The 20,643-nt window shown below is 45.5% G+C and overlaps 1 long non-coding RNA gene across 3 annotated transcripts in view; it reads right to left on the reverse strand.

Annotated features, from left to right (window-relative positions):
• Positions 1-1,921: 1,921 nt before the first annotated feature.
• Positions 1,922-20,643, reverse strand: part of LOC148214353 (uncharacterized) — a 77,316-nt gene continuing 58,594 nt past the window's right edge. The window contains exons 1-3 of one of the 3 annotated variants that reach the window (XR_015798203.1): positions 13,888-14,004; positions 3,805-3,926; positions 1,922-2,100 (exon numbers count right to left, since the gene is read on the reverse strand). This is a non-coding gene — a long non-coding RNA (uncharacterized LOC148214353). Of the gene's footprint in view, positions 2,101-3,804; positions 3,927-8,146; positions 8,339-13,887; positions 14,005-20,643 lie in introns of those variants that run through there. The other 2 variants (XR_015798204.1, XR_015798205.1) reach the window with 2 other exon arrangements.

The following is a 20,643-nucleotide window of genomic DNA, read 5'->3' on the forward strand; positions in this document are numbered from 1 at the left end:
TTCATGATTCCAGGGCAGAACGTTCCCTATTTCTTGCAACTTAAATCTTCTGGGCCATTTTTATACTGGTGCATGAGTTATAGTTTTCATGGACCAGGAGACCTTGGCAGTAATACAGTTGGACTACTCTAAAGCACTGTATTATGGGACTGACTCTGAAGAAGACACAGATGCTATAACTGATATAGAACACAGTGTCAAAAACTGCTAACTAGACATCCCTACTGCCAAGTAACTCTGATCCTGCACTCATTTTACTGATTTTAATGATAACTTGACAACCCATGATCCACTGAGTCATCGTGACAATTGTTACAGACTTCCTCTTCATTGCTTACCAGCCAATCTTACACCTTCCCATCAGGAAATTAATTTAACTTAATTTAATTTAAAAGATTATTTAATTTAAATATTTAAACAAATAAGGCATGCCATGACATGAGTGATTATAAATATACAGGGATGGAGGTAATATTGGCATCAGTGCACCCCATTGTGTTCACTGGATACTTCTTGTAAGAGGTGCAAGTTTGTGGTTTTCGTCAATTGCAAAATGCAGTAATTCCTGCAGTTAACAAGGGAAGAGGAGCATCTCAGAGGTGCAAAAACTGTCAGGAATATTGGAGGGCAATACTTGGCCCACAGGGAAGAGGGAAGGTCACAGCTTGACCACCAGGAAAATGCCCAGAAGAAGAAAAGGAAAGGGGATTCAATGGGCTTGGAAGACAGAAATTTAACCAAAAAAGAAGGACCAAGCAGCCATGCTGAGCAGAGAAAGAAAACTGCTACGTATCCCAGCTGGCAGGTCTTTGGCCATTGGGAAAAGTGAATGCAGCAGAGAACGGATCTCTTGAAATACATACAGTTCCTCTGACACATACCATACCTTAAGGAGACTGCTTAGTCTGTTGTGGAGAAGTGGGAAATAGGGCTGGGGAAGGTCTGTTAGTTTTTCAGCAAGCCCTCCCTCAGGGCTACGACTGAGTTTCACTAGTTTAGTGGTGATTAAATTCCTGCACTACCGTATATCATACAATCTGTGTATACGTATGGCTGATGTTTCCTTATAAGTTATGGAGTTCTTCTTGTGTGGCCACCACCTAGTATTTTTCTTATTGCAAAGGGGGGGGGCAGGAATGATCTCTTTGGAGCCCCCAAACTGCACTGGAGTTGTTTAAAATGAAGTACAAAAGAGCTTGAGAGCTTACAGAAGTCAGCTTCCTGAACTCAGCACGGCTCCTGGGTTGAAACTTCAGATATATACTGTAGGCATTCGCAGGAACAATTTAGCCTGTGATGGCATAATTGGAATGTCACATATGGCCCTAACTTATGGTCAAGTTAAAGTGTGATCCGCCACTCATTGCCCAACACAAAACTATACCAGCATAACACCTGCTGCCCTCCAACTGGCATTCCTGAGTATGGGGTAAAAAACCAAGATGGCACCCATGATCAAACCCCTACCTCTTTTTCACATGGCAGATATTGAAGGCAGTGTCCAAGGACTGGAGGGGAGGGGAGGGGAGGCCCCATCCTAAAGTGGGCAATACATACTGGGCTGATCCCACACCCAGCAATCAGCTGACCAGGATATCATCTGAATGATCTCTGAAACTGAACAAGATTATACCCATAGCAAAACTACAATGGCTTGTTGGCTACTTAATGGGGAAAACCACAGATTGCTAAAGACAGATGTCAGCTCCCTCAGGCATCCATGGGAGATGAGATGAGCGGAAGGCAATTCATGATCTGATATACAGAGAACAGTTTATAGGTGCAATTGCTGATTGCTTAGTAAGAATAGCAACGTGGCCAACAGGTCTCCCAAAATTCCAAGCACAGTAATCAGATTCAGATCATCATTTGCTGCAGGCACCTTCAAAATAAAGTATCAAATACAAATGTTTGATGCAAATTCATTAAATCATTTAATTATACTGTGGTTCCAGTGATTGCTGTTACAAAGCAGTTTGCAGCATCTTCCCTTAATGCCAGAGTTGGCTGAATATTCCGCCTGAGAGGGGCAAGGTCCTCCTTATGCAACATGGCAGTCACCTCCCAGTGCCTCACAAGGGAATCTCCTTGGTGGTCTCACTGCAGAAAAGAAACAGAACATTTTGTTACTGAAGTGACTTTGTCTTGCCCAAAATGATGGCTACAGGTACAGATAGGCAGGGGAAAAGGCACACTTTCAGATGCAATGGTGAATCTGGTCCATTAATTGCTTATTGGTTCTATTCTTCAGTTCATAAATGTGAGAAGCTATGCCTGGTTCTTCTAAAGGTCATGCTGAAGCTCTGCTTTAATCTCTCTCGATCAGAGAAAAAAAGGTTCAACTAGCTCATCATCCAGTACCCAACAACAGCCAGCCACGTGTCCCAGAGAAGCCTACAGGCAAGAAAACACACCTTTAAGAACACTGTGGAGCTCCGGGAAACAGGAGATGGCCCTTTTATCTCATAGCATTTACAATTAAAACACCATCTATTCTGAATCTGATCTGACTCCCAAAACCGGGAGAAAGGAAGACAGCTAAATGACCTTGATGATGCCTTGCTTGGATGAAATTCAGTTCATCGATAAATTGAGCTACTCAGCTTACCATGTGGTAAACATGGAGAAAGTTACTCATTTCTTAATGTAGCTGCTTTTATGCGCTGTATCACGTACTGACACAGGCTGATCCCTGAGGACCGCTAGTAAGTATAGCTGTTAAAGCTGAGGCATCAGTGTTTCCTGATAGCTAAAACAATGGGACAGTGGAGGATAAACACTCAACAATTAAGGGAGTGGAGGATTACTTTGTGCTGCTGAAACTCACATACAGTATGTATGACAAAAGATTTTTGCAGGTGTTTGCCTGCACGGAAATCAGCAGAAGTGAACTGAATAATGTGGGAATATCTATAATTCCCACTTCCAGTGTGAGTGTATTAATGCTGTCTTTCCAGCATAGGTATTCCACAATAGGGAACGATTGATGAATAAAGGGACTCTTATTCTACCGGCCATCTGCCTCACTTCATTTGCCAGCATATTTGGATACGAAAAGTTCTTTGAAAAAGTTCTGACGAAGATGGAACAGTATTGACCTTCCCACAATAGAGGAATCAATAGTAAAAATGTCAGAACTATCAGAAATGGCAAAACTGATCCATTTGATCAGAGAAAAAACAAGAAGTGCTTTTTTAAATGACTGGAAACCATTTATGGGCTTTTTGCTAAAAGAAGGAAAAGGTGAAATTATGATTTATGGATTTAATGATTGAAATAGATGAGAATTAAATAAGGGATTGAATGGATTTCTGGAAGAGTTAAGAGAGAGGGGAGATGATAGGTTTGTTAATAACTCTGGAAGAGAAGGTTGGAAGACATTATAGTTCTTAACTTTAGTTTTTTTCTTTCTTTTTTTTTGCACTTGTTTCTGCTTTTTCCTTTCTTTTCTATCTTCTTCTTTACATTTGTCTTTTACTGTATGTAAAATCCTCAATAAATATAAATTAAAAAATGGATCCTCTGAAAAAGGTCTCATGGTTCAGGTAAGCATACATGAAATAAGGAAACAGGCTGGCTAATAGAGAAGTCAGATTCCTTTTTCTTAAATTGCAGATGGGGCCTCTCAACTGGGCTTACCGGATCTGGGCTGTAAAACTCCAGATGTCCAGTAGGTGGTAGCAAACAGATAAAGGAAACTCTTACTCTCCTGCAGACATATAGTGCCTATTCAGAGTTTTAAGGCAGAGAGACTCTATGCCCACACATTTCTCATTTCGTAACTGAGAAAGAAATGGATCTCACCGGATCAGGCTTGCAGCACTGGGCATTAATGCCACAGTTGTATGGAAGACTTCCAAACTTGCATTTCTTTCGGATGTCAATCTGACAGAAACCACCAGCCTGTTGGCAGGTGTCAGGTCTTCCTGTATTTATGAAAAAAATAGTATTTGAGTGAACAGTTGTCATCAAAACACAATGGTTATAGATTTTAGATTTAAATTGATGAAAATGGAGAAGAAAGGCTGATTGGACTGACCGTATTTAGCCAGCATATTTCATAGCTATTTAGTTGTTGCAAGTATTCCAAATACTTTATGGGATCATCCAGTTGCACTCTTTAAAGTAATCCTGTGGCAGATCAGTAGAAAGATTCCAGAGGCATCTGCACAACTGAAAGCAGCATCATGCTGATGTGAAGCAAGCTCCAACCCTTTTGTGTGTGTGTTGTGTGAACGTACACAAAGGGCAGAGCTTGCCCCACATCAGCGTGATGCAGTTTTCTTCATTTACTCCCCTTGTCCATTCCATGGATGGCACCAAATTATTGCAGGTGGAAAGGAGTGAAGCCAAGAAAAAATGGGTTGTCAAAGGATATGGAGGGACAACAACTCAGCCTCGTTTGATCCCCCTTAGGAACATGAGGCTTCTGGCACAAAAACAAAAGGGAATGAGCCATACCAGGATGGAGCATTTTTATGCCAGATGGAATGCTGAAAGACTAGCATTTTCTGTCCCTGAAGCTATTCCTCTCCGAAAGTGTCCATGAAGAAAATGGCCAGTCAACTGTCCTGGCTGCTTTCAATGTTTTTCAGGCACATTGCAAATGGTGGGATCAGATGACTTTTGTAGTCACTCCCAACTCTACAGTTCTATGATTCTATGACTCAGTAGCAGAGAGTGGCAGGCCCTGGGCCCTTCCGAAACTTCTAAGATGCCCCTTGGAGAGATTTTAGGCTATCAGAGGATCCAGTTGTTTGAGGACTGAATGGCTAGTTCCTCAAGCATCCTTTCTCTCACTGACGGATCCTCAGAGTCTGTGAATCCCCCACCAAAAGTACCTTCCTTTTATCCTGAAATGCACTTCATTTTATTAGGCTTGTCCACAGTACATTAATTACTATTTTTTGCTGCAATTACCACCATTATCGTCACAGTCATTCTATTTACATTCTCATGTTCTCTGAGAGTTTGAAGCAGCTTCCAAACCTACAAGGATACCTTTCCTAATTTTATCCCCACAATAGGAACTCTGTGGGGCAAGTTAAGCTGAGAGAGAGCATTTGGCCAAAAGTCACCAGGGAACCTGGTGGCCAAATAGGGACTTGGACTGGTATCTCCCTAGTCCATCACTATATTACTCTGGTGCCATGTTAAAATCCCACACAGATTTGATGGAGGGGTTATAAACTACAAGTAGTCCTCATTTAGCAACCAAAATTGGGACCAGCAACTTGGTCATTAAGCAAAGCGGTCGCTAAGTGAAACTGCAACTCTGCTTGTGATCTTACTGGAGCTTTCCTTTGCTTTTCACCCTGCAAAGGTCATAAATGCAAGGATTAGTCACAAAGTTACTTTTTCATCACCATTGTAACTGTGAATGGTCACTGAACAAGGCAGTTGCTAAACGAGGACTACCTGTAGAAGGACATTTTTGAAATTTTGAGAGCATTGCATGCATGCATAGCCAGAAGGGTTGAATTCACAAAATAGGAGTCTTGTTTGATTGAAAAAAGTGCCTCCTATGCTGAGCTTAGCCCAGTGGCATCTGCAGAATCTTGCTGCTTTCATCAGCGCTCACACCACAAGCTCTGTCCTTGTGGGGATACATGCAACATTGCAATGCACTAGAAAGGGGACACTCCTTTCATCGGTCTACCCTACCTGGCCCCTCCCTGAAGAGACCCCTGGCTTAGCCAGTCACCTAAAATCAATTTACTAGGTGAACTAGAGTTTCAGTATACTGTTATCATCCAAGTGAAACACTTGGGGGTGAAAAGTCATTGCTGCAAGGAAATCTTAGGATAAAGGATGAAACTTTGCTTGGTAGCATGTTGTCTTCTGAATTCATGTTTTTCTTTCAATAAAAATTCAGGCGGGTTAAGGACCCAGAAGTCCATAAGGGGGCTGTCTGGGGTCACGTAACAAAGCATTTCCTATTGGAAGAAGGCTTGCTGAAGAGAAGCTGTGTTCCCTTTCTGCTCTTGGCATTCCTGGCATTGCTTCTTCTGCATTTGTTCAGAAAGTGGAGCAGGTTAAGCTACACATCGTGCAAAGTAGCTCTTCCTCCTAATGAAGTTCACAGCTATTGTTTCTTTCCTCAGTGCATAGATGGAGAGAGCAATGGAAGCTCTCTGGGTCTTTGCAGACCCACCTGGTATAAGGTTCACTGCATTCAGCGCTGAACAGAAGCCTTGTGAGGCACAGGCTCGGATGAAAGCTAGTTTATTCAGGCATAATGCGTAGCAGTTACAGACAAAGCCAGGATTGGCTTGGCACGGTTTCTTACAGGAGTTTTATAAGGTTCTCCCCTTGACCTGTAGTTACCCCTTGGTTCCGCCCCTTGCTCTTGCCCTGGGCTACCCATCTGTCCGTTGCGATCTTCCTTCCCCTCGCCTTGATGGCAGATTCAGCCAGTTTCTGTTGTGTTAAAATCTTCTTCCTTTGTCTGCCTTGCCCTTGCATTCCTTGCCCTTTTCTTATGGTGAGTTGGAGTGGCTGTTTTAATCTGGTTTCGAATTGCTCGCTGATTGCCTCTGGATTGCTGCGCTCCTGGTGTATGGTAAGCCGGAGTTGCCCAGGGCGCCTGGGGAGCCGGCTGCTCTAGTGTTGCCACTTCTCATTGACTCCCTGCTGTGAGTTAACTGCCCGCCCCCTGTCCATAGTTAACTTGCGGTTACACTGTTTCCTTGCCCTGATCGCCTATTGCCTGAGGTGGTGAAACTGACCAAGGGCTCTGTGCTAGCAGTGTGCATTTTCTAGGCTGAATCTGACATACCACCCCCCTGAAGAGAGACTCCCTCCCTCTATTTGGGCTTGCTGGGGTGTTTGTCATAGAACTCCTTGACTAACCTGGGTGCCTTGACATGGGCTTTGTTGACCCACTTGCTGTGGGATTTGGGGAAGTGCTTCCACTGTACCAGGAATTGCAGCTGGCCCCTGCATTTCCTGGCATCCAGGATTTGCTTAACTTTGAAGTGCTGCTTCCCATCTACCATAACCAGGGCAGGTGCAGGCGCTTTGTCATGCCAATCAAGTGAGGATTTGCAAGCTGCAGTGGAAAATCAGGTGGGCCTTCCCTAATGCCTTGAGGAGCTCTAATCTTACCATAACCAGGTTTATTATTTCCTTAATGGGGAATGGGCCCACAAATTTGGGACCCAACTTCTTGGACGCTTGGTGAGTTTTCAAGTTTTTTTGTTGACAGGTACACCTTGTCCCCTATCTCCCATTTCTGGGTTGCCATTTGTGGTCCACGTACTTCTTGTACTCCGCTTTGGCTCCTTCTAGCACCACCTGGTTCACCCGCCATGTGTCACCAATTTGGGCCATCCATTTGTCCAGGGAGCCTATCTGGGATGGTGGCTGGGGCAGCTCTGGCATGGCCATGAATTCCTACCCCGTCACTACCTTGAACGGGGTGAAACCAGTGCTCTGGTGTACCGCTTATTGTAAGCTACATCCGCGAATGGCAGCAACTCTGCCCAATAGTCCTGCTAGTAGCTCAAATAACATCTCAAGTATTGCTCCAACCCCAGATTAAGGTGTTCAGTGGCCCCATCTGTTTCTGGATGTGCCCCAGGGGACAATGCCTGATGGGTCCCCACCCACTTCAGGAACTCTCTCCAGAACTTCTCAATGAAGTTCCCACCCCGGTTGCTCACTATCTGCCTGGGTGCCCCATGCAGACGGTATACATGCTGTATGAACAGCCACGCCAGCTTCTCAGCTGTTGGGACCTGCCTGCATGCCACAAAGTGTGATCCCCCAGATAGCTGTCTTACCCCTGCTCTCCGGCAGCTCAACAATGAAGTCCATGGCAATCTCCTGCGATGGGCTTTCAGGGTTTGTCACTGGCTGGGGGAGTCCCCGGGGTTTCCCTTTGTTCCCTTTAGCCATCGCACAGGTTGGGCAGCTGGATATGTACGCTTCCATGTCTTTTTGGAGTGATAGCCACAAGAACTGCCTGTGCAGAAGGTGGAGGGTTTTCACAAAACCGTAATGCCCTGCATTCTTGTCGTTGTGCCCCCGCTCCAACACCTCCCTATGGCACCCCTACAGCACATAGATTTTCCGCTCATGCCACCACAAGCCCCCTTGCCCCCTCACTAATTCTTTATTTAGCACCAACCAAGAGTCCTTTTACCGGCTTCCAAGAAGGTTCGCCTTAGCTCCGGTTCCACCTCCCGCTTCTGCTTCTCTGCCTGGGCTCGGGTTATGGCTTTCGCCACCATCTGGGTCGCAGGGATAATTGAGTCCACGACTTCCTCCCTCTGGCTGTTGTGCTGAGGTAGGTGGGACAGGCCATCCGCCAGGAAGTTCCTCTTCCCTGGTATGTGTTTAAGTGCAAAATTGAACCAGGTGAAGTACTGCAACCAGCACACTTGCTTAGGTGACAGCTTCCACAGGGTCCTAAGCACCTCCAGATTCTTATGGTCGGTCCAGACTTTGAATGGATGGTTCGCTCCCTCCAGCAGATGCCTCCAGGTGAAAAGTGCCCACTTTATCATGAAGGCTTCTTCCTCCCAGACCATCCACTTACGCTCTGTCTTGCTGAACTTCCGAGAGGCATACACGCATGGATGGATGACCCCCCGTGGTCCCGGCTGCAGGATGACTGTGCCTGTCGCCACATCTGAGGCATCGGCTTGGACGATGAATTGTTTGTCTGGGTTGGGGTGCCACAAAATGGGTTCCGTGGTGAACTGGTGTTTCAAGTCCTTGAATGCCTCTTGGCATTCCTGAGTCCATGCAAGGGTCATGCCCAGTTTAGGGGGTCTTCCACTCCCTTGGGTCTTTAGTAGGTCCATTAGGAGGAGACCGACTTAGGTGAAGTTGGGGATGAACTGGCGGTAGAAGTTCGTGAAGCCCAGGAAGCTTTGGAGCTGCATGTGGGTCCATGGCGCCTCCCACCCCAGCACGTCCTTTACCTTTGCCGGGTCCATCTCCACACCGCAGCTGGATATTCTGTACCCCAGGTAGTCCAAGGTTTCCTGGTGAAATTTGTATTTGGAGAGTTTCGCATACAGTTGTGCCTCCAGCAGTCTCTCAAGCATCACTCTGACCAGTTTCACATGCTCCTCCAGCATCTCTGAGTATATGAGGATGTTGTCCAGGTAGACCAGTACCCCCAGTAGAGGAAATCATGCAGCACCTCATTAATCAGCTGCATGAATACTCCTGCAGTTCCCCTTAACCCAAACAGCATGATACAGTACTGGCAACTACCCAAGGGGCAATTAAAGGCAGTTTTCCATTCATTGCCCTCATGTATTCAAACCCTGAAATACCCTTCTCTCAGGTCATTTGGTGAAATCCTTCCCTTTGGATAGGTGTGACAGCAAGTCTTTCATGAGGGGGAGCAGGTACTGGTTTTCCGTGCTGATGGCATTCAGCCCCCGGCAGTCTACACACAGCCTCAGTGAGCCGTCCTTCTCCCGGAAGAGCACTGAGGCTGCCATCAGGGATTTTGCAGGCTGGATGAAGCCTCTGCCAAAGTTCTTCTCAATAAATTCCCTCAGGGCAGCCATCTCCTTCCCTGACATGGAGTACATTTTGGGCTTAGGCAGTTTGGCCCTGGGTTCCAGGTCGATAGCGCAATCTGTGGGTCAGTGGGGGGTAGTTGGTCCGATTCTGCCTCGCTGAAGACTGCCTCCAGGTCGCGGTAGGGACCCGGTATACTGCTGGTCTCTCTCTGCTCGCCTGGTGCTGACTGGTTGGCTCCCACCGCCACCGGCTCCACAGCTGCTGCTGCTGCCATTTTCAGCACCGCTGCTGCCCTTGCCTGGTTTGTTGCGGGCCCCTTGGGTCCTGGTGCCAATGTCTCTACCACCATGGTCGCCTCGGTCGCAGCCATTACCATCATCCCCCTCGCTCTCTGGCCACCCTTGGCGCCGTCACTGCTCTCGCCTTGCCCACGGTTGGTTGCCCGGGTCTTGCTGCCACTGTTCCAGCCACCACTGCAGCATGCCACCCCTTGGCTGCCCCTTCCATCACCGGCACTTCAAGTCCCGCTGGGTTCTCTGCCATCAAGTCTCCTCCGTGGTCTGATCCCATATGTCTGTTAGTGTCGCCGAATTACAGGGCCTCAGATGCCCAGTCGATATGCAGATTCTGGTGCTTGAGCCATGCCAGGCCCAGCACCAGTGCATAGTTGTCCATTGGGGTAACTATGAACCGCAGCTCCTCCCGATGGGTTCTGATCTCATTACGACTGGCTCAGTGTAATACTGTGCCAGTCCCCCTCCCACCGCTATCGATCCATCCAGCTGGCTAAACACAATGGGCTCCCTGAGTTTCCTCACCCGAAGCCCCAGTCCTGACACCAGCACTGGGTGAATGAGGCAGCAGGTACACCCCAAGTCCAGCAGGGCCTCGAAGTTCGCCTCCACTCCTGATCTCACCCCCCTTGAGGTAGACCCTAACCCACATGGGTGAGCAGTCCCCACTTACCAGCGGGTCCTCATGCCACAGCTCCTGTACCTGCACTGGGGCGTGCTTCAGTGCAGGTGACTGTCATTTCCTGCTGGCTTGCTCTCTTCCCTTGAGGAACCGGACTCAGAAGCGGACCACCCAGTTCCACCGCACCCCGCTCTGCTGGCCACTGCCCCCTTTCGGGGCAGGTTAGGGGATCTGGCTATTGGAGATTGCTGAGCCCCATCCTCCATGTGGTGCATCAGGGAGTCCTGCTCCAAGGGGCATTGCACTGCCCTGTGCCCCTTCCCTCCACATCAGTAACATAGACCTACCTTCCGCTGGGCTTCTCTACCATCGGGTCCCCGCCGTTGGCTCCCATGCCTCACCTCTGGGTTCGCCTTGCCATGGTTGGGTCTGGCTGGTTTCTGGGCTCAGGTCCTCTGCTTGATCTGGTCCCAGGCAGTTTCTGCTGTCCCTGCCAGCCAGATCCATTCCTTTAGGGTCTTTGGTCATCCTGGCTGAGTGCTTTCTCTAGGATCTCTGGGTGGAGCCCGTGTTGGAAATAGTCCACATTCAGGGACTCTGGCCAGTCAGGCAGCTTCTCCACAAGGCACTTGAATTCCATGGCATATTTGGATACTGACCTTTCCCCTTGGTACAGTTGGCGAATCTCGTCCCTGGCTCACCTGGCACTCAGTGTGTCCTCGAATCTGTCCCTGAGGGCTTGCATGAACTCAGGGAAATTCTCTAGTTCTGGTGTTGGCATCGTACAGGCGGATGACCTACCTGGCCGCCCACCCCTCCAGCAGGTCGGCCATGTAGGCAACCCACTCCCTGTCGCTGTCGAACAGGTGCCCACTGCTGCCCATGCAGGGCAGTTGCTCAGGGTACCCTGAGAAATTGCTTTTCAGGTTCCTAAACATGAGCGCCTCCGCTGACCGTTGGTTCTCTTTGCCAGCCGTCGGTCATCCCGTTGCACATCCCGTGGGTCTAGCTGTTGTTGCCAGTCCAGGTGTGGGTTCCGCATTTCCTACTCCCTTGTTGCCTTCCTGGACTCCCCCAGGCAGGGCTCCAGGGTCACGAAGCAGTGACTACAGCACCCCTTGCATGGTCACCAACTGACATCTGAAGTCATCCTCCATTTGGGAAATCCGGTCCTCCAGCTCCCTCCTCCGGGAGCTTGCTCCCTGCTGCATTGTGACTCCTCATCTCAGTAGGCCCCTAGACCCCAACACCACACCTGTTGACTACCTTGTGTTGCCAGGTGTTGGTGGGGTGGGCTCTGTCCTCCTCTTCCTTCGGACAGTCTCCTTCCCTTCCGGGGTCTCTGGTCTGGATTCCATGCTGTCTCACCCACTTGCACCCTGGCTGTTGCTTGCCATCGCTCCACGAAGTTGAATAGGTTCGGTAGGTCAAAAGAAAGAACGTGAGCACTCCTCAATAGGGTTACTCCAGGTAGAGCTCAAAGGCAATCCTGGCTTTATGTAAGGTTCGCTGCATTCAGCGCTCAACAGAAGCCTTGTGAGGCACAGGCTCGGATGAAAGCTAGTTTATTCAGGCGTAATGTGTAGCAGTTACAGACAAAGCCAGGATTGGCTTGGCACGGTTTCTTATAGGAGTTTTATACGGTTCTCCCCTTGACCTGTAGTTACCCCTTGGTTCCGCCCCTTGCCCTTGCCCTGGGCTACCCATCTGTCCGTTGCGATCTTCCTTCCCCTCGCCTTGATGGCAGATTCAGCCAGTTTCTGTTGTGTTAAAATCTTCTTCCTTTGTCTGCCTTGCCCTTGCATTCCTTGCCCTTTTCTTATGGTGAGTTGGAGTGGCTGTTTTAATCTGGTTTCGAATTGCTCGCTGATTGCCTCTGGATTGCTGCGCTCCTGGTGTATGGTAAGCCGGAGTTGCCCAGGGCGCCTGGGGAGCCGGCTGCTCTAGTGTTCCCACTTCTCATTGACTCCCTGCTGTGAGTTAACTGCCCGCCCCCTGTCCATAGTTAACTTGCGGTTACACTGTTTCCTTGCCCTGATCGCCTATTGCCTGAGGTGGTGAAACTGACCAAGGGCTCTGTGCTAGCAGTATGCACTTTCTAGGCTGACACCTGGGACAATGATATAGTGCGAGAGTGAGCAGTAGTGGAGGGTGAAGTCTTCTTTCCACTTTGTTCCACTTCTTATGAGAAATGGAATACTCACCCTGACTATTCTGCAAACACTTGAGGGGCTCTGGGATTTTGGGATGTCCCATTTTCTGATGGGAATGCAAAAAAGTGGCTGCTGAGCAATAGAAAGAGAGCCTGTGACAATTCCAGCGGTAGAAAAAATTAATCAGTACATTTTTCAGACGTTGAAAACGGTGTAGAACACCAAGCAGGGACTGCACCAGCTGGCCAGCCCTAATGCTGTGGAATTAAGGGAATTGAAGAAGGGCAGCATGAAAGAGAACCAGAAGGGAAGCGAAACGGGGAGAAAGAAGAGGCAAGAGTCATGTACCAATCTCTTCCTGGGATGAATCAGTCAACTCTCTTTAGACACAGACACTGTTGTCGACCTGCAGCAAGAAAATCAGCTGCCCTACAGCAGCATGTAGCCTTGTTTTTTATAACACACTTCACTCTAAGCCCAGGATAACAAACATGGGCACCTTTGGAGGATGGGGGGAGGCTCAGTGGCATGCAAAACATGCATAAAAAAGAAACAGGGTTTTGATCACATTGTTGTTGTTACCATTTTGACCCTTTCTGGACCACCTCCTCCCCACCCCCCCAGTACCCCTGTTAAAAAAACATAATGATTGTGTTCACTTAACACCCTGCGACTGAATATATAAGGTCAGTACATAAGGTCAATGACAGCCAGTCTGGTGTAGTGCTTAAGGCACCAGGTTAGAAACCAGGAGACCCTGAGTTTTAGTCCCACCTTAGGCACAAAGCCAGGTGGGTGACCTTGGGCCAGTCACTCTCTCTCAGCCCTAGGAAGCAGACAATGGCAAACCACTTCTGAAATCTTGCCAGGAAAACTGCAGGGACTTGTGCAGGCAGTTGCCAGGAGTCAACACTGACTCGAAGGCACTAAAAATAAGTAATTTAATAAATAAATAAGGTCAGGTTCACGCAACACACTAAGAACTGGTTTTCCACAAACTTCTGTATTCCATTTTAGCATGGTCTACTGTGTTGTACGAGTCCAGCTCCACATAATAAATCTACTGTTGTATTAATCCTTTCATCACCTGACAATCACTAAAATCTTGAGCCTAGTAGCTGAGAGGGTCCATCAGTGGAAAGACTGGTGGAGAAGGACAGCTGGTCTGGTTTAAGCACTGATCTGAATTGTAGGGCTGTCCATATGTTCTTCAGAAGTGCTTCCAAGATCCCCTCAAAGTGGAAATGCTTTTTTTTTTTAGCTAATTTCTGTCATGCTTTCTCTTTTTCCCCTTCTGCTTCTATTTCCCTGCGTTTACTCATCCCCCTCTTACCTGAAGAAACAGAGAAGAGAAGAAGCAATGCAAAGGTTAGTAAAAGAAACCTCATGACTGAAGTTGCCTCCGAAATCTCTCCAGCTAGTTCAAGGAAGTAGAACTGAAGAAGAATTAGAAGGACTCCACATAAAGCCCAGCAGATCCGTCTATTTATAACAAGTTATGATGTCATAAGAATTTGAAAACGTAGAGTAGATCGCTGATGTGGCAAACATTGCAGACACATGTTTCCTGTTACTCCCCTTCTAAAACTCTACTCCCCTTCCCATCCCTTTTATCAATGCACCTCACTGTGTTCACTGGATACTTCTTGTAAGAGGCGCAGATTTGTGGTTTTCATCAATTGCACATTAATGAATCTTCAAATAGTGCTTGCAACTTTGCTAAAGAGTGTCAAGCGGTTAGAAGGTTTGCTGCAATAAAATGTGTGGAACAATTCATTTCGTTTTAAATGAATTAAATGTTTAAATAAATTACTGCTACAATTGTTACAGGCTCCGTCTGCGTTGCTCAGCGGCCAATCTTACGCCTTCCCATCAGGAAATTCACTTAATTTAATTGAAAAGGTAATTTCATTTAAACATTTAAACAAATAAGGCATGACATGGCATGAGTGATCATAATTATACAGGGATGGAGGTAATATTAGGATTAGAACGTGTGCAATGTTTGCAGATTTGATAAGTATGTTTGGAATAACAACGAACATGGACACATATGTAACTCTTAGCTGTCTTGTGACTGTCCAATATTCAAAATCATTTATGCAGTCACGTATATTTGTGGGAGAAGGCAAATTATAGAAAATCACAGAGAATAACATCTTTGTATTTCCTGGAAACTTTCCAAGCTCCTTCCTTACAATCCCAGGGTATATTTTCTGTGTATATGTGTCCTCCAATAAAGATGTTAACCTGTTATGTTTATGAGGCAGAGACACACTGACCATACTGGAGAAACAATCTGCCTTCATTTTTTTTAAAACACCCACATGGTCTCCTTTGCAATTTAAAGAAAGCCTATATCCATTACATTAAACTCTTATATAAAACAAAATGTTATCATTTGAGTGAACAATTTTCATCAAAATACCATGGTCATGACTTTCATGGATAAACTGATAAGAATGAAGAAGAAAGCCTGATTTGACTGACCCCATTAAGCCAGCATATTTCGTAGCTGCTTACCTCTTGCAAGTCTTCCAAATATTTGATGGCATTATCCAGTTGCACCCCTTAAAATAATCCTGTAACAGATCAGTGGAAAGATCCCAGAGGCATCTGCAGGACTGAAAGCAGCATCATGCTGATGTGAAAGAAGTCCTACCCCTTTTGTATATGCATGCAATATCACAATACATTTTCCAAAGGGGTAATGCACATAGAAAGGAGATGCTGCTTTGATCAGTCTGTTCCTATCCCTGCAGACACCATCGGCTTAGCCAATCTCATAAAACCAATTGTCTAAGTGAACTAGAGCTGCAATATACCATCCAAGTGAAACATTTGTGGAGTGAAAAATCATTGCTGCAAAGAAATCTTTGGATAAAGGATGAAACTTTGCTTGGCAACATGTTGTCTTCTGAATTAATCTTTTTCTTTCAATAAAAATTCAGGCAGATTAAGGAGCAAGCAGTCCACAAGGGGGCTGCCTGGGAGATCTTTATATGGTGGGTACCACAATGCCTACTCCTAGAATATGGTCCTGAAGGGGCTAGAGAAGCAACATAGACTTTGGCAAACCAAAGTAAAAATCTGGACAAGCTAAAAGGAAGGTGTGGCCAACAGGCAATCTGTGGGCCATATCAAGACCTTAGCCACATTCTGGTTCCATGTTAGCCTGCACCATTTCTCATGAGACTGGCTTCTGTGCAAATGAGAAATGAAGTCACATAACAAAGCATTTCCTATTGGAAGAAGGCTTGCTGAAGAGAAGCTGTGGTTCGCTTTCCACTTTTGGCATCCCTGGCATTGCTTGTTCTGCATTTGTTCAGAAAGTGGAGCAGGTTAAGATAAACATCATGCAAAGTAGCTCTTCCTCCTAATGAAGTTCATAGCTATTGTTTCTTTCCTCAATGCATAGATGGAGAGAGCAACGGAAGCTCTCTGGGTCTTTGCAGACCCACCTGGGACAATGATATAGTGCAAGAGTGTGCAATAGTGGAGGGTGAAGTCTTCTTTCCACTTTGTTTGGGAGGTTCCATATCTTGTAAGAAATGGAATACTGACCTTGACTTTTCTGCAAACACTTGAGGGGCTTGGGGATAATGTCCCATTTCCTGATGGGATGGTGAAAGATTGGCTGCTGAGCAATCAAGAAGGAGCCTGTAACAACTGCAGCAGTAGAAAAATCTAATAAGTAAGTAGTACATTTTTCAGACACTGAAAATGGAGTAGAACACCAAGTAGGACCTGCACCAACTGTCCAGCCTAATGCTGTGGAATTATGGGAATTGAAGAAGAGCAGCATGAAAGAGAACTGGAAGGGAAGAGAAACTGGGAGAAAGAAACGGATGTACCAATATGTTCTTGGGAAGAATTAGTCAACTCTCCTTAGATACAGACTCTCCTGTCAACCTGTAACAATAATTTCTGTCATGCTTTCTCTTTTTCCCATTCTGCTTATATTCTCCTAGGTTTAATCAGCCCAGGCTCATCTCAAAGAAAACCTGACTTACTTATTTTTTTCTCATAGGAAAGTGGAGGAGAAGCAAGTGACTACTCACTCTTTTCTAAGCAAGAGTAGTAACTACATGATAGGAAATGGGTCCAACAGGTGAAAGGGTTGGAACACCTCTGTGAGACAGGCTATTGGCAGGTCTATTTCAAGGACCCACTTAGACTTGTCCACCCCACATTTGGGAAAGTGATTGATGGTTGTTTTCTTGGTGGCAAGCAATGTGTGATGGGTGGGGAAACAAAGTCAAGGGAACCCACCAATTCCTTTCCTTATTTAGCCCCAAGTTAAAAGGAAGAGGATCAAATTTTACACAAACATACTTTTCCACCATCTCAACTACTGGTTGACAGCATGTTCATGTTCCTCTCTAGTTGTGCCTATAGAAAGCTGAATGTTTATGGCTACAAATGGTCACTAACTGACATGAATGAGAATGCTGCTTTTGTGTGTGTGTGCATGCCTTTGAGTCATTGTTGACTCCTGGCAACTGCCTGGACAAGTCCCTGCAGTTTTCCTGGCAAGATTTCAGAAGTTGTTTGCCATTGCCTCCTTTCTAGGGCTGAGAGAAAGTGACTGGCCCAAGATCACCCAGCTGGCCTTGTGCCTAAGGCAGGACTAGAACTCACAGTTTCTGGTTTCTAGCCCTGTATCTAGTTTCTAGCCTAACCAGTAGACCAAACTGGGTCTTTTTCTACTTTCTTCAAAACCAGATCATTATTTGCAGCAGGCATTTTCAAAACACAATGTCAAATGTAAATGTTTACTCCATGTTTAATGAGTTACTGAATTGCCCTGAGGTTGCCCTGCTGCCGTTGATGAAAGAGACTGCAAAGATTTTAATCAGTAATAAAATTAGTGGGTAAATATCACCACAGTCACAAGATTTCAGAGTGGCAAGTGGTGGTAACCTCTTAATCTGGTCATGTGTCCATCATTATGACTCTTAGTGTACAAAAGAAATAGAATATTCTGTCACTGATGAAATACGGTTCTGCAGGACAAGTTGGCCACAGATACAGGTAGACAGAAATGGAGCTTCTAATCGGACTGAGAATCTCATCAACATATTGCCTATTTCCATTGCATAATTGCTAATATATGAGAAACAGAGTTCTGGTACTCCTGAAGATCATGCTGAAATCCTGCATCGGCCTCAGAAAAACGGAATTAGCTGTGCTTTGTTGTAAGCTCATCTCTTACATCATTCCATTCCAGTAATATCCACTTACAGTTCTAAAAAGGCCAAAGCGAGTGCAAGTACATTTTCAGAGAACATTATGATCTTACATTAGTGTCTAAAAAGGCATGTTTATGCCCAGAGCTTCTCTAATGCTATTTAGAAGCATTTAACATTGTTCTGGATCTGATTTCTAAATTTGGAGGGAAGAAGAAGAGCTATCATGCTAGACCACTCTTAACAGCATTAGACCTACCATCACTGGGCTGCAGAATTAGTTACAACCATGAGTACTGACAATCCTATCTTTGCTGCCATCTAGTGTGATTAAAGCTGTTTGTCCAGAAGGAGGAGAACTTGGTATCTGGAGGTGAGAGGTTTAGTTTTTGTGAGATGGCAAAGGATACTTTCCTTTTATTTTGTTTTAACATGGCAGAGAAAGTTATGTTACCAGTAAAAATCTTCTATGGCTAGTGAGGGTATAAAATACTCAGATGTGGTGATATTTCATGTCAGATTTCTAGATAATAGGATTAACAGATCTGGACTACAAAAATCCTGAGATCTCCTTAGATGACAGCAAAGAAATACAGGAAACCATGACCTTTGGCCTCCATCTAGGGATCATCTTGATTTTTATAGACCAGATCTATTAGATCAGTGTTGTCCAAACTTGGCCACTTTAAGATGAGTGGACTTCAACTCCCAGAATTCCCCAGCCAGCATTACATGGCTGGCTGGGGAATTCTGGGAGTTGAAGTCCATTCATCTTAAAGTGGCCAAGTTTGGACAACACTGTATTAGATCTACTGGATTTCCTCTCCCAGGCTTTCTTTCTTTTTTATTATTAACTAAATACAAAAAAACAAAAATAATATATAAAATAAGAAAATAAGAAAAAAAACTGAAAAAAGAAACAAAATGTACAAAAATACAAAATGTATATTTACAGACATACATATATCAATACACTGAGACCATGATTTATTACAAGCATCCATGACTGATCTACAGGTGGTCCTCGGTTAACAACCACTCACTCAGCAATCATTCAGACTTGTGACAATGCTGAACGAGTGGTGCTTACAACTGGTCCTCAGAGTTCCTGCTGTTCCAGCATCCCCGTGGTCACCTGGTCACCATTTGCGACCTTTTTTGCTGGTTTCCAACAAGCAAAATCAACAGGAAAGCTGGCAGGAAGTCATAAATGGCAACCACATGATGTCCTCAGTTAACGACCCACAGTGATTCACTTAATGACAGCAACTGGGAGTGCCGGAATTGCCATCACTAAGTGGTGCAGTCATGTGACATTGTGCTTTATGACTGCATCACTTAGCGACAGCAATTCTGGTCCCAATTGCCATCAATCATTATTTCAGGGCAGCTCTGAAAAACACTGGGAAAAAAACAGTACTGGTTTTTTTTCCTAGTGGTGCCTGCAGATGTCAGGATTTAACTTAACAGCTTTAGGTGCCTATACATGCCAAATTGAAATGACTAGCTGTAAATACAGCTGAGACACCCCACCCCCCCAAAGCAAACTAAAAGAAGCTCAAGAATACCAATACTCTACACATTCTCTTTGTTTACCAAAAGCTTGTAGAGGAGAAGATGGGAAAACATCACTTGAACTCTGCTTCCATATCCTGAATATGAAGGAACTAAATCCAGTTTTACATCCATCTTCCATGGCAGAAAATGTTATATAAAAGACTTTTATATACACATTGTACAATGTGTACTTACCATGGGAAATGAGATAATTAGAATGAAAAGAAAAAACAAGGCATTGAACAAGTGAATTATGTAGGTGAAAACTTGATTGTTCTGTAGTGAAAGTGGCAAGCTTGGAAAAACAAGCTTTACTCTTATGCTGAATTGTGCTTGACAGATGCATGAATGGTCTCACTGATCTGCATAAAAGTTCTAATTTAATTCCTCTGGCCTTCTTTTGAACAGTGGTCAACAAGGCCCTTGTAGGAAGCTGAAACTCAGAATATGCCTTACTATTAACCTTATTATTAGGTATATCCTTGCAATGACAATAGAGGCTTCCCCAGCATGGAGTCCTCCAAATGAGATGGATTTGAAGTTGAAGGAATCCCAAGCTTGTAGTAGTTGGAGTTCTATGAGTTGGTCCAGTACATCTGGAGGGCACCAGCTTGGGTTGGACTAAGGTAATATTGCTCCATGATTTTTTTTCTAATCTTATAGTATTGTTACTTCTGCATTATGCTGTGACTTCATTTGGAGCCTTTGGAGTGACAAATATCTACATCTTTGCAGTCCTATCAGAATTACCAAGAGATGAAATTCAGCAGCTTCCTCAAGTGGCAAATGGAAGTCAGTTCGTCACCCACTGCCTTTCCCATCTGCCAGTCAGAGCAGCACTTAATTACACATAGAGACACAGCTCTTGTAACCGCAGACGCTTGCTCTGCATGCAATGTTCTAAGGATGTCCTCAAAGTCACATATTGTGAGCTTGCTGTGGCAGAGTGATCCACAGGAGGGAAGACACATTTAGAGGAAGCAATGGATCCTCCTCCCACCTCAGCCAGTGGTTTCTCTGGGGTTCCACCTGGCTATTCCATCTGGGAGCAGATTAGATGAAGGATTACCTTTTAGGAGTAGCTGCCTCCTTCTAAGTTGGTGGGTTCATAGGGAAAAAGGAAAATGCTTGGCTGTTGCTACTGTGAATCCCTCATCTTATGCCAGTTTTGAATGACTGTATAGATAAATCGTATACCATTGTAATTCCATCAGTCTCCAGCGACCTCCTCCCAAGGTTTCTAAATGCTGAGCAAATGCTGGCTACTCTGACCCTCTCCTCTGGTCAACAATGTGGAGCGCATACATATTCGTACCCAGGTCCTAAGCTATGGAAGGTTTTCT

This window comes from Python bivittatus, unplaced genomic scaffold (assembly GCF_059951505.1).
Source record: "Python bivittatus isolate LINGU-HERP-01145 unplaced genomic scaffold, Pbiv_v1 ctg000690_np1212, whole genome shotgun sequence".
Classification (NCBI taxonomy): domain Eukaryota; kingdom Metazoa; phylum Chordata; class Lepidosauria; order Squamata; family Pythonidae; genus Python; species Python bivittatus.